A 10,812-nucleotide genomic window follows, 5' to 3' on the forward strand; every position below is an offset into this window, starting at 1 on the left:
CAATTCGTAACAGTGCTTGGGCTCGGCTTATCTCTAACACTTCATTTGGAACATGACTCATTTAAAATGTGTTCCGGTGTCACGGAAAGATGATTAACAATTAAAAGAAAGAGAGGTCCCCCTTGTGATGTCTCTGTGGCTCCAGTATTCCTGTGATCTATACACAGACCCACAGGTGGAGAAGTTTATTCTTGACACAGACAGACACACACCCTCTAGCACACACACACACCCTCCTCAATGCATCATGCCCTCCGAGGTCGAAGCCACCTGTCGATATTCCATTACCGATCCAGGCCCTGACTGTCACACTCACTGATTCAGCAGAAGAAGAAAAATTATAATAACAACCACGCAGAATATGCTAATTGGATGACCGGTAGTGCATGACAACGGGGACAGGGTCTCTAAGGGCATTAGGAGAGGTGCTGTTTAAAACAGGACAGAGAGACAGGTGAGGATCTACTATAGTAGCAGGGACATAAGGCCTGGTGGGGTAGGATCTACTATAGTAGCAGGGACATAAGGCCTGGTGGGGTAGGATCTACTATAGTAGCAGGGACATAAGGCCTGGTGGGGTAGGATCTGCTATAGTAGCAGGGACATAAGGCCTGGTGGGGTAGGATCTACTATAGTAGCAGGGACACAAGGCCTGGTGGGGTAGGGAGAGGATCTACTATAGTAGCAGGGACACAAGGCCTGGTGGGGTAGGATCTACTATAGTAGCAGGGACACAAGGCCTGGTGGGAGAGGATCTACTATAGTAGCAGGGACACAAGGCCTGCTGGGGTAGGGAGAGGATCTGCTATAGTAGCAGGGTCACAAGGCCTGCTGGGGTAGGATCTACTATAGTAGCAGGGACACAAGGCCTGGTGGGGTAGGATATACTATAGTAGCAGGGACACAAGGCCTGCTGGGGTAGGATCTACTATAGTAGCAGGGACACAAGGCCTGGTGGGAGAGGATCTACTATAGTAGCAGGGACACAAGGCCTGCTGGGGTAGGGAGAGGATCTGCTATAGTAGCAGGGTCACAAGGCCTGCTGGGGTAGGATCTACTATAGTAGCAGGGACACAAGGCCTGGTGGGGTAGGATCTACTATAGTAGCAGGGACACAAGGCCTGGTGGGGTAGGATCTACTACAGTAGCAGGGACACAAGGCCTGGTGGGGTAGGGAGAGGATCTGCTATAGTAGCAGGGACACAAGGCCTGGTGGGGTAGGATCTACTATAGTAGCAGGGACATAAGGCCTGGTGGGGTAGGATCTACTATAGTACTATAGTAGCAGGGACACAAGGCCTGCTGGGGTAGGGAGAGGATCGGGATCGGTGACCCACCGGCAGGACGGTTGAACTAATGTAGGCTAATGTGATTAGCATGAGGTTGTAAGTAACCCAAAAAAATCCCACGACATAGACATGTCTGATATGGGCAGAAAGCTTAAATTCATGTTAATCTAACTGCACTGTCCGATTTACTGTAACTATTACAGTGAAAGAATACCATGCCATTGTTTGACAAGTGCACACAATTATGAACTTAAATGTATTTTTGTTAAACAATTACTCACATTTGGGTAGTCTTGATACAACATTTTGAACAGAGATTGAATGTTTCATTGGATCAGTCTAAAAGTTTGCACATACACTGCTGCCATCAAGTGGCCAAAATCTAAATTGCACCTGGGCTGGAATAATACATGATGGCCTTTCTCTTGTATGTCAATGAAGGTATTTTAAAACAGATGTTTTTTTCCTTTTAATGATCTTATACCAGATCTAATGTACTATATTCTCCTACATTAATTTCACATTTCTGAAAAACTAAATTGTTTCCTTTCAAATAGTATCAAGAATATGTATATCCTTGCTTCAGCTCCTGAGCTACAGGCAGTTAGATTTGGGTGTCTTTTTAGGCAAAAACTTTTTTTTAAAGGGTCAAATCCATAAGACGTTTTAAGAAATCTGTTCAAGTATTCCCACACAGAGAGATGTGATCCGATACAAATTTAAGCAAGGTTTGAAATAATGTTTTAGTCAAATATATCAGTTTGGGCTTCTAATTTGTTTGTTTTTGACCCCTTTTTCTACACAATTTTGTGATAGCCAATTGGTAGTTACAGTCTTGTCCCATCGCTGCAACTCCCGTACGAACTCAGGAGAGGCGAAGGTCGAGAGCTGTGCGTCATCCGAAACACAACCCAACCAAGACGTACTGCTTCTTGACACAACGCCCTCTTAACCCGGAAGCCAGCCGCACCAGTGTGTCAGAGGAAACAAGGTACGACCGCGTCAGTGTGCATGTGCCCGGTATAGCCTCTCCCAAAGAACACCATCCCAAAAGTGAAGCACGGGGGTAGCAGCATCATGTTGTGGGGGGTGCTTTGCTGCAGGAGGGACTGGTGCACTTCATAAAATAGATGGCATCATGAGACAGGAAAATTATGTGGATATATTCAATCCTATAGAACATTTGTGGGCAGAACTGAAAAATGGTGTGCTAGCAAGGAGGCCTACATACCTGACTCAGTTACACCAGCTCTGTCAGGAGGAATGGGCAAAAATTAACCCAACTTATTGTGGGAAGCTTGTGGAAGGCTATCCGAAACATTTGACCCAAGTTAAGCAATTTCTGACCCACTTGGAATGTGATGATAGAAATAAAAGCTGAAATAAATCACTACTATTATTCTGACATTTCACATTCTTAAAATAAAGTGGTGATCCTAACTGACCTAAGACAGAGCTCTATTTGGGACATAGTCCATAGAGCTCCCTCACCGACAGAGCATCAAACCAGGAAGGGGAATTTCATAAGCAATAGAGCTTATATATTAGCACCAGCACAAGAGACCCTGAGATATCCTGTCCAACAGAAATGACAAGCACATCTCATGTTATTGTTTGTCACCTAGCAACATAATAAAACATTTTTTTAAAGAGAGCAAGTTAACCTTTCTGCGTGGCTGGGGTCCAGAGACGATGCTGACAGGAATGTCAAGAAGCCAGACAGACACACACAAACAAAACAGACAGACATGCACACACAGGAATTTATCCTCTCAACTCCTCATAGGACGCCAGTTTGCTGTGAGCGTAGCACACCTGGGCTTTAGGAAATGTGTGTGGTGGAAAATAATATTTTAACAAGAGCGCTTTTACACTTGATCTGTGAAATCCCCAATGGGAGCTCAGAGCTGTATTGTGGGGAAATTATTTTTAACCGACTGGGGCCCATGCATACTACCTGTTTTCATCCTGCCAGGATTCTGTGTGTGTGGTGTGTGATGTACACACACACACACACAGGGCACTACTCCATCGTCCTGCTAGAGCCCTTCTCTACCAGACCAATGGGTTCAGGGAATCCAAGAATTACTCTTTAAAAAAAAAAAAATTAATTAAAAATCATTTGACTCTCTATGTCCCCTATCTTCCAGGCCGGCTCGGTCCTCCCCTCCCGCTCCGTGGCTTGACGACTCATTGCGAGCTCACAGAACAGGGCTCCGGGCAGCCGAGCGGAAATGGAGGAAAACTCGCCTCCCTGCGGACCTGGCATCCTTTCACTCCCTCCTCTCTACATTTTCCTCCTCTGTCTCTGCTGCTAAAGCCACTTTCTACCACTCTAAATTCCAAGCATCTGCCTCTAACCCTAGGAAGCTCTTTGCCACCTTCTCCTCCCTCCTGAATCCTCCTCCCCCCCCCCTCCCTCTCTGCAGATGACTTCGTCAACCATTTTGAAAAGAAGGTCGACGACATCCGATCCTCGTTTGCTAAGTCAAACGACACCGCTGGTTCTGCTCACAGTGCCCTACCCTGTGCTCTGACCTCTTTCTCCCCTCTCTCTCCAGATGAAATCTCGCGTCTTGTGACGGCCGGCCGCCCAACAACCTGCCCGCTTGACCCTATCCCCTCCTCTCTTCTCCAGACCATTTCCGGAGACCTTCTCCCTTACCTCACCTCGCTCATCAACTTATCCCTGACCGCTGGCTACGTCCCTTCCGTCTTCAAGAGAGCGAGAGTTGCACCCCTTCTGAAAAAACCTACACTCGATCCCTCCGATGTCAATAACTACAGACCAGTATCCCTTCTTTCTTTTCTCTCCAAAACTCTTGAACGTGCCGTCCTTGGTCAGCTCTCCCGCTATCTCTCTCAGAATGACCTTCTTGATCCAAATCAGTCAGGTTTCAAGACTAGTCATTCAACTGAGACTGCTCTTCTCTGTATCACGGAGGCGCTCCGCACCGCTAAAGCTAACTCTCTCTCCTCTGCTCTCATCCTTCTAGACCTATCGGCTGCCTTCGATACTGTGAACCATCAGATACTCCTCTCCACCCTCTCCGAGTTGGGCATCTCCGGCGTGGCCCACGCTTGGATTGCGTCCTACCTGACAGGTCGCTCCTACCAGGTGGCGTGGCGAGAATCTGTCTCCTCACCATGCGCTCTCACCACTGGTGTCCCCCAGGGCTCTGTTCTAGGCCCTCTCCTATTCTCGCTATACACCAAGTCACTTGGCTCTGTCATAACCTCACATGGTCTCTCCTATCATTGCTATGCAGACGACACACAATTAATCTTCTCCTTTCCCCCTTCTGATGACCAGGTGGCAAATCACATCTCTGCATGTCTGGCAGGCATATCAGTGTGGATGACGGATCACCACCTCAAGCTGAACTTCGGCAAGACGGAGCTGCTCTTCCTCCCGGGGAAGGACTGCCCGTTCCATGATCTCGCCATCACGGTTGACAACTCCATTGTGTCCTCCTCCCAGAGCGCTAAGAACCTTGGCGTGATCCTGGACAACACCCTGTCGTTCTCAACTAACATCAAGGCGGTGGCCCGTTCCTGTAGGTTCATGCTCTACAACATCCGCAGAGTACGACCCTGCCTCACACAGGAAGCGGCACATGTCCTAATCCAGGCACTTGTCATCTCCCGTCTGGATTACTGCAACTCGCTGTTGGCTGGGCTCCCTGCCTGTGCCATTAAACCCCTACAACTCATCCAGAACGCCGCAGCCCGTCTGGTGTTCAACCTTCCCAAGTTCTCTCACGTCACCCCGCTCCTCCGCTCTCTCCACTGGCTTCCAGTTGAAGCTCGCATCCGCTACAAGACCATGGTGCTTGCCTACGGAGCTGTGAGGGGAACGGCACCTCAGTACCTCCAGGCTCTGATCAGGCCCTACACCCAAATAAGGGCACTGCGTTCATCCACCTCTGGCCTGCTCGCCTCCCTACCATTGAGGAAGTACAGTTCCCGCTCAGCCCAGTCAAAACTGTTCGCTGCTCTGGCTCCCCAATGGTGGAACAAACTCCCTCACGACGCCAGGACAGCGGAGTCAATCACCACCTTCCGGAGACACCTGAAACCCCACCTCTTTAAGGAATACCTAGGATAGGATAAAGTAATCCTTCTCACCCCCCTTAAAATATGTAGATGCACTATTGTAAAGTGGCTGTTCCACTGGATGTCATAAGGTGAATGCACCAATTTGTAAGTCGCTCTGGATAAGAGCGTCTGCTAAATGACTTAAATGTAAATGTAAATGTAAAAAAACATTCCCATATGTACACAAAATAACATCCTCCACACCACCACAGAAGCAACACTGATATATGATGCTGCCTGAATCACCTCTAGATCCTCCCGCAACGCGCACACCGGCCTCCACCTACCGCAACAGCCTCCACCTACCGCGACGCACACAGACCTTCACCGCGACACCACACAGACCTTCACCGCGACACCACACAGACCTTCACCGCGACACCACAGACCTTCACCGCGACGCCACACAGACCTTCACCGCGACGCCACACAGACCTTCACACAGACCTACACCGACGCCACACAGACCTTCACCGCGACGCCACACAGACCTTCACCGCGACGCCACACAGACCTTCACCGCGACGCCACACAGACCTTCACCGCGACGCCACACAGACCTTCACCGCGACGCCACACAGACCTTCACCGCGACGCCACACAGACCTTCACCGCGACACCACACAGACCTTCACCGCGACGCCACACAGACCTTCACCGCGACGCCACACAGACCTTGCTACTAACTGCTGTTGTCCCGTGTGGCTCAGTAAAGTCTTCCTCGTGCGCCGGCTGGCTGCCAAACTAAGATATTTGGTGCAGTATTTCTCAAATGAAAAAAAATGTGCATGAAAACAATGAATCTCTCATTGAATAACAACAAAACACTTCATTGAAGAATCCCTACTGTTGACCAATCACCGACGAAGGGGCGGAGACTCCGAAACACACACACACAACAAAAAAAAATGCAGTCATAATATTACGCAACAGATATCCAACCGGTTTCAGACAGGAAGCATGTGGACGCCTCAAGAGGGTGGCGCTAACGTCAAGTTTGTGGATTTAATGCCCACAGGGATCATATCATACTCACTGCTGGCAATATGTCTGCTACCACCTTGAACCTCCTTTGGTACCACCTCCAACCCTTCTATCAGCATGGGGCGGCAGGGTAGCCCAGTGGTTAGCGCGTTGGATTAGTAACCGGAAGGTTGCAAGTTCAAATCCCCGAGCTGACATGGTATAAATCTTTCGTTCTGCCCCTGAACAGGCAGTTAACCCACAGTTCCTAGGCAGTCATTGAAAATAAGAATTTGTTCTTTAACTGACTTGTCTAGTTAAATAAAGGTAATAATTCAAACATTTTCCCTGCACCTTTTATGCTGTAAAAAAAAAAAAGAAAAAAAAAAAGATATCCACAGAAAAGTATTTATATCAACTTTTCAAAAGTGATGGCAGTGCATTCATATCACCTGAAGCATGTGCAGAACCATGTGAACAAGCTCGGCTAGTATTTTCATCTTGTGCTAATACTTCAGGTGATCAGAATCTGAATGCATTACCAGCCCTTTGAAAAGGTGCCGTAATTATAACTCATCTTACAATCCTCCAAAAGGATGAAGTGTATGGACAACAGGTAAAGTATGTTTTTTTTAAATAATACATTTTATTCAACATTCTGGCTTGTAGAGGTCGTCGTGGTAACGTTCCTATGATCCAAAAAAACACTCATTTACGCCCGACGTAAAATTAATCGTTGGATTTCCAGGCTAGCTTAGTGGTAAACAAAAATTATCACAACAAAAAAAGGGACACTTCTCAGCAGTAAACGATTTAAAGGCCTTGATTAGCCCATGTGTGTGTGTGTGTGTGTGTGTGTGTGTGTGTGTGTGTGTGTGTGTGTGTGTATATAAAACCATCTAGTCTGACACCTGTAATGTAGGAGACAACATTCATGTCACCATTCAAACCACAGGTAAAAAGAAGGTGTGCTGTGCACTAGTTTCTTCTTCAACATAATAGTAACCAAAACTGTTTCTAAAATACAACCACACAGTACAGTAATTACAGCAACAAGAAAATGTCATCTTCCAAGATGAATAATAACTAAATAATAAACTACTAGTTATCCTTTTACAGATATCTGGCTGTTCTGTACAGCGACCTAACTTACTCTCTTCCACTTTTCCAAGGTTATTTTAGTTTCCAAGGACAGCTAAAATCATGAAGGAGACAACATGGATCTGATTCCTGTGAGGTTTCCATCCTGTGTTTCCACTACCAGTCTGCCATAACAAACAGCCTTCAGCACCTTCAGCAAGTATTCAAAGCCACGTTTTTTTGTTTGTTTACATCCCTAGTGGGCATTTCTCATTTGCCAAGATAATCCATCCTGCTGACAGGTGTGGCATATCAAGAAGCTGATTAAACAGCATGATCTTTACACAGGTGCACCTCATGCTGGGGACAAAGGGCTGCTCTAAAATGTGCCGTTTTGTCACAACACATTGCCACAGATGTCTCAAGTAGAGGGTGTGTGCAGGTGGCATGCTCACTGCAGGAATGTCCAACAGAGCTGTTGCCAGATCATTTAATATGTTAATTTCTCTACCATAAGCCACCTCACTCTGTTTTAGAGAATTTGGCAGTACATCCAACCGGGCTCACAACCGCAGACCAGGTGTAACCATGTCATCCCAGGACCTCCACAGCCGGCTTCTTCACCTGCGGGATCGTCTGAGGAGAGGGAGGAGGGCTGCTGAGGAGTATTTCTGTCTGCAATAAAGCCCTCCCAGAGGCCCTCCCATTGCTGCACCACTGCACACCATGTTGCATTGATATATTTTTTTCAGTTAAAGAACATTTTTAGAAATGAATAAAAAAATGAAAAGCTGAAATGTCTTCAGTTAATAAGTATTCAACCCTTTTGTTACGACAAAAATAAGTTCAAGAGTAAAAAAGTACTTAACAAATCACATAATATTACATGTGCAATATTACAATATTACATTACGCGTCCTTCTTAACTCAGTTGCCGGAGAGGAAGGAAACCACTCACGGACCTCACCATGAGGCCAATGATGGCTTTAAAACAGTTAGAGTTTAATGGCTGTGATAGGAGGACAACTGAGGATGGATCAACAAACTTGAAGTTACTCCACAATACTAATGTAAAATGACAGAGTGAAAAGAGAGAATCCTGTACAGAACAAAAAATATTGCAAAACATGAATCCTGTTTGCAACAAGGCACTTAAGTAATACTGCAAGAAATGCAGCTAAGAAATGACCTTTTTGTCCTGAATACAAAGCATCAAACATAACACATCACTGAGTACCACTATATATTTTCAAGCCTTTTTGGGGGATAAAAAAAAAGGACAGAATAGAGCTCAGCACATGCCAAGTCCTGGAGGAAAACCTTTCCACCAGACACTGGAAGATGAATTCACCTTTCAGCAAGAAAATAACCTAAAACACAAGGGCCTAGTTACCAGTATGACTTAAAAATCATCTTGAAAAATCTACAGCAAGACTTGAAAATATCTTTCTTGCGATGATCAACCACCAACTTGACAGAGCTTGAAGAATTCTAATAATAATAAGAATAATCAAATATTGTACAATGCAAGGCTGACAGCTAATCGCTGCCAAAGATACTTCTAACATCTATTGTGCCAGGGGGTGAAAACTTGTCTAATCAAGATATATTAGTGTTTTAAATAATAATAATATAAAAATATATGCCATTTAGCAGACGCTTTTATCCAAAGCGACTTACAGTCATGTGTGCATACATTCAACATATGGGTGGTCCCGGGGATCGAACCCACTACCCTGGCGTTACAAGCGCCATGCTCTACCAACTGAGATACAGAAGGACCACAAGTTTTATTTATTATGAATTTTTTAAATAAAAATGTTAGATTTTTTGGGGGTCCAAAAATGTATTTTTTTAAAGTAAAAAAAAATCAAAATGTTAGTGTTTACAAATCAACTAGGGACTATATAACTAAACCATGAAACCTCCTACGTATAATAGTTTGTTAAAAACAACAACAAAAGGCAGACACCCCCTGGACTGTGTTGTCAAGCTAGGCGCTATCTTTCTAGTGGCTCAAGCTGAATCCAACCAACACTTAGCTAGATAATGTGCATCGTCTCTGACAAACACAGCAACATTCATTCATTATTGCATGCAGTCTAAACACAGTTCACTTGTAACTTCTGCCTGATAATATTGAAACAACGAAGGAAGAGGCCAAGTCAACCTCTAGTAGTCCGGGAGGCTAGCTAGCTACAGTAGGTAGCCTTTTGACTAGATAGAAATTACCTATAAAACTGCAATCGGCTAACTCAATATCACATAAATACTGGCTAAAGACTATTATTTTGCTACTTACTTGAGTTTTGAGATGACTACGACAGGTCTTGAATAGTTTGAAATATCTAGCTACGACGTCTCTCCCGATGCATGTATTTATGCAGTCTGACGTGCTCCTTCTGCGACACTAGTTATCACATCCACAAAGTCATAAACCCCGCCTATTTCTAACAAAAACAATTTTTTACTAACCCTAACCTTAACCACACTGCTAACCTTATGCCTAAAGTTAAATTAACATCAAAAAGCGATTCTTTCTATTTTTTGTTTTCATTAACTTTTACTTTTACGATAAGCCAATTCAGGCTTTGTGGCTGTGGTAATTAGTGCAAACGTCCCAGCACACGCCCCCTCCATTACGTCACGACGGAGTTTGGAGGGCGGGACAAATATCCACCAAGCTCCACCCATTGCGGTTCGGCCCTCACATGTAAACATTCACCGGATGTGTGCTCCGTAGAAAGTTGACGTTTATTTGTATATATTTGTCTCTTTATGTGGCCATTTTTACAGTAAAAGGGGTCATGATTGGGATGTGACTGAGCCCAGTCCAATGGAGCTACCAAGGGTATAAGTATTTACCAAATAGCACACTATTCCCTAAATGGTATACTACTTCTGTCCAGAGCTCTATGGGCCCTGGTCAATATTAGTGCACTACATAAGAGAATAGGGTGCCATTTGGGATGAATGCTATGCCCCAATATTTTGTATTATTTTAGGATTTTTTAAGGATCCCCCAGTGACTACTCGGGGCTCCCGAGTGGCGCAGCGGTCTACGGCACTGCATCTCAGTGCTAGAGGCATCTCACAGACCCTGGTTCAATTCAAGGCTGTATCACAACCAGCTGTGATTGGGAGTCCCATAGGGCAGCGCACAATTGGCCCAGCGTCATATGGGCTGGGGTAGGCCATCAATGTAAATAAGAATTTGTTCTTAACTGACTTGCCTATTTAAATAAAGGTTAAATAAATAAATGAAACAGGGATCCTTATATGAGGCTTACTAACAAGAAGAAATGTAGTAGCGCCACCAACATCCCAACCCCACCTGTCTCTCTCTCTCTCTTTATAAATATATCTTTCTCTCAGTTCAATT

At 45.2% G+C, this 10,812-nt stretch overlaps 1 protein-coding gene across 4 annotated transcripts in view; it reads right to left on the reverse strand.

Annotated features, from left to right (window-relative positions):
* micu1 (mitochondrial calcium uptake 1) overlaps positions 1-9,839 on the reverse strand; it is a 110,907-nt gene extending 101,068 nt beyond the window's left edge. For all 4 annotated transcript variants that reach the window (XM_046368472.1, XM_046368470.1, XM_046368469.1 and 1 more), the window contains exon 1: positions 9,733-9,839. The gene's annotated coding sequence lies outside the window, so the exon portion shown is untranslated. The remainder of the gene's footprint in view (positions 1-9,732) is intronic.
* Positions 9,840-10,812: the final 973 nt, after the last annotated feature.

Source organism: Oncorhynchus gorbuscha, linkage group LG11, assembly GCF_021184085.1.
Source record: "Oncorhynchus gorbuscha isolate QuinsamMale2020 ecotype Even-year linkage group LG11, OgorEven_v1.0, whole genome shotgun sequence".
In the NCBI taxonomy this organism is placed as follows: Eukaryota; Metazoa; Chordata; class Actinopteri; order Salmoniformes; family Salmonidae; genus Oncorhynchus; species Oncorhynchus gorbuscha.